The following is a 4,094-nucleotide window of genomic DNA, read 5'->3' on the forward strand; positions in this document are numbered from 1 at the left end:
TCAGAACTGGAGGGTGTTATTTCCGTGTACTTCAACTTCTGCTTTCTGCTTGGTGTTCAACTAATGACAAATGAGCTAATCACACCTACTCACTGCCCAGCATAGTCCTGCCTTGGTGCCTGCTGGAACAATGCAGCAATGTGTTTATTTCTGCTCTTGCTGCCAGTTTCTTCTCTTGAAGTCAAAGCATTTGGGACAAAACTTCAAACAGACTTATTTTGCAGCCTTCTGGCTGAAAAAAAGTTGCAATCCAAATTGCCCCATCTTAATCACACAAAGTCAGCCCAAATTTTGGAAAATGAACAGTTTGGTCTCTATGTTTTTCCTAGTAACAAATCTGTCGTCTGGAGAGAAGGGAGGTGTGTCTGATAAAGCTGACACCACATAAGCAAGACTTGAAACTTTTGGGAATGAATTCTTTCTGCTTGACTATGCTAAATTCTTCATTTACATTGATTTTGTTCAGTGTTTTTTTGGGAATATACAATTTAGCAGTGTACCCAGTCGGATAAACCTAGACTTAATTTTTTTCCTCCTGTCTGCCTGGTTACTTAATGGCTCTCTAGTGAAAATGTACATTTGTCATTTGCACTATCTCTTTTAAAGCTGTGCTTTATGCAGAATTAGTGGCTAGTGCAGATGGCGGGGAAGGAGTGAGGGAAGGAGGGAGAGTTCCTTCATCTCCAGTAAAATTCCCTGATTCAGTTTTAAGATCCAGGGCTGGAACAGAATTTCAAACTGCAGTTGCCAGAAAGGTCTTTTTCTGGACAGAGCACCAACTGGAAAAATGCTACAAGCTGAATTCAACCCTAAAGCAAATGTCTGCAATAGTCTTCTCTGAGCTCAAGACAAGGAGAAATTGGCTCCGCAGTATAACAGAGTTGGATAAAAGATCACTTTGGCCATTTCAGTCTTTCTTGCTTTGAAGGCTGTGTCATTTGCTCTGCCTCTAAGTAAAACTGAACAGGGGAAAACTTATGTTGTTTAGTAAACAGGAAAGCACCTAACAAGATAATTATGAAATAATGCTAAATGGTAGGGCTATTTTTCAGGCAAAATCCTGGCCTCAATGAAGGTAATAAAAGAAATCTCACAGATTAAAGAGACAGCCAAGATTTCAACCATGATGTATTAAATTTAAAAGCCAATTCAGTGCAATACTAGAGACCTTGCTTTAAATAATGAGGCTCAAGCTTGGTTCATATTTTTGGATGCTGTCATAATGGTAAATTTTATGTCCAGGGCCAGAGTGAGAATCTAGGCAACTGTCCTTAGGCATGGAACATATATGAGTCACATAATGGGATCTGAATTACAGATCTGATTTGACTGGACTTAGGATGTACCCTGCAGATAGTTGACAAAAGCAAGAACAATTGAAAAGGGAATAGTAGGGAGAGACAATGTCTAGGATTACTGTAATACATTTAACTAAAATCACATAAAATAAAAGTCTCTTGGCACAAAAGTCTATAAAGATAATGAAAATTGTATATAGCGATATATTACAAACCACAAAGTACTTCAGATCAGGACCTTGAGAATGTAACTTCCAAAATTTTTTTTTTTTAGGAAACACCATCATGATCTTTCACTTAAAATATTAGGCTAATGCTCAATAGCAATGAACAAAGCAAATGAAAAGATAGGATAAATGCTTCAAAGAGAGACCTCCTGGGGGTCATTCAATAAACAAGCCAAATCAGGACCAGGACCTCCCCTGAGATAAGAATCACTGAAAGTTGCAAAAATACGTGGGAGAAAGCAAATGGGCTTGGCCTACTTTTATTCTTCTTTCCATGCTTACTTGCCCACACTACTGGGAACAAGTTAATGGGTTAAATGGAACTTTTATCTGGACTAGAATGATTTCCTGGACAATGGGCTTTTCTTTACCACCCTTCCCTCTGCCTGCCCATCCTGTTGGAGCAGTGTTGCCATTGGTTGTGGCTTTTGAAGCCTGACTCTGAGCAGTCCTCTTGGCAGAAGGCTGCATCTAAGTGTCTTTGCTTTGCCTTGTAGAGATTTTGGTCTAAGCCTGGGAACATGAAACAACACTGGACTTGTGGGATACAAGTCTTCTGGCTTCACTGGAACTAGGGTGCCTGGAGTAGATCTAGCAGAAACCAAATACAACTTTGTAGCTGAGCTTGGGAACTCTGATATACACAGGCACTGTTTCCCCTTCTGGTGCATAGACTCTCTCTTGCTCTTTCAAGACAGCTTTTTCATCCTTGTTTTTTGGCAGTGCTCCTGACACTGACTCAAAATGACAAGTCACAAGATCTTTTTTTTGTGAGTGTGAGGTTGGAATGTGTGTCTCAAGCAGGTTTTGGGTAGCCAATGTTCTGAGGGGAAACAGCCATGATATAGCTAATGTTTTGGAAAGCCACGCTGTCACTTCCACTTTGTCCCACCATGTTGTTCTTGCTCAGTGGGAAGGGAATTTTACTTGGAGTGGAATTTTACTTCAGGTTTTACAGCATGTACTGCAGACACTGTTTTGCCATTTAATTCCTTGTATCTCCTAGAAAGAGCTTTATTACCAACTCCATATGTTCTGAGAACTACTTTCCCTTCAGACAGCCGAAGCCTGTGGGATGAGAAACTACATCTAGAAGAAATGGTATCAGTTCTGGCAGAGGGAATTCTGTTTTGGCACATTGCTTATCTGGCCAACAAGTGTGTTTCTTTATCTGCCTGACTGAAGGTTTTGACCATGGAGATAAACAGCTCAAAAATGTCAGCAAAGGATGTTGAGGGGCAGTGGCTTCATATACCTAGAGGACTCTTGACCTTGATCAGATATTTTGGACATATTAAAGAGTGAAAAAAATCTCTTGTTCCCTATCAAGAAGATTATTTTATTTGTAATGTAGTTGGGAAGAGTAAAGAGATACAGAGCCCACTGGTAAGCAGATAATGTTACATTAATGTCTGTAACTTCTTAGGCTGTCTAAAAAAAAAGATTGCTGACATAGCAAATCACCCCCCCTACCCCCCATCCCCAAATGGATTGTGCTCATACAGCATCCTTGCCCTTGAATTGTTTAATTGCTCTCTGGGTTCCCTGCAGAGGCTTAACCAGTCACAGGGCTTGGTGGTCAAGGGGCCTGTTGCTTGCACTCATACAGCTGCACCTACACTGTGACTTTTGCCAAGTTAGTTATAGGCATGTTGTTTTTCCAATCCTCCCAGTCAAGTACTTGTGTTTGCAAAACTTTTTCAAGTGTAGACCTGGCTAGAGCTTCACCTCAGCAGTGGGGTTTCCTCTTAAGAGCCTGTTTTATTTAAGGATTTTTTTTTCTCTATTGAGCAAGTCCAGTATCAGGTGAGTCCTAACCAAAGTTTAAGTTCTTTCTTTCAAGCCAAAATCTTTCTTTATCTCCTTTGGCATCTTTGCACACCTGTATCATACAATGGAATGTTGCCAGAGGGGAAACTACATATTAAAAGCTTTGCTGATTTATCTTCCTTTCTTTTGCAATTCACTCTGAACAAAAGCTTTCTGCATTATATTTCTCAGCATGGATCTCCTCCTAGTCAAAGACAATGAGTGAAAATTTCTCAGCAAAGCGACAAGACTTTCCAAAGGTGATACCTTTTCTCTCAATAAAAGTAAAATTTTCCTACTGTGCCTGTAATAGTGTGTTTAGTATTTTAGTTCAAAAAGGACAGCACCCAGAAATGTAATACAAGGTGATGTGCCACCCTCTCTCTCCCTTTCCAGCTGTGCCTGAGTTTTGTTTTCTGTGATTTCTAGTGCTGGGGGTGTTTGAGGTGCTATACCCTCCGCAGTGTGCTTGATGGGACTCATGCACCTTGTAAGCCCTGCCAGGAGCAGAGAGCAGTGGAGCCTGAGGCCCTCAGGGCTTCTTCCTTCTGAAGGGCATGAAAGTTTCTGGGATCCACCAGCCCTTAGCTGCCAACCCAGCACCTGGGGTGGAAACCCAGCTACTCCAGTCACCCCTTGTCTTTTCAAGTGCTCCAAGACCAAACCAAGGGGCTGAGAGTGTTGCAAAGCAACAAAATTTGATGCTAGCAGGACTTGCAAATGGGGCTGATGTTCTCTGATTTTTGTAACCGCTGTAAAG

The sequence above is a fragment of the Ammospiza nelsoni genome, chromosome 1 (assembly GCF_027579445.1).
Source record: "Ammospiza nelsoni isolate bAmmNel1 chromosome 1, bAmmNel1.pri, whole genome shotgun sequence".
Classification (NCBI taxonomy): Eukaryota; Metazoa; Chordata; class Aves; order Passeriformes; family Passerellidae; genus Ammospiza; species Ammospiza nelsoni.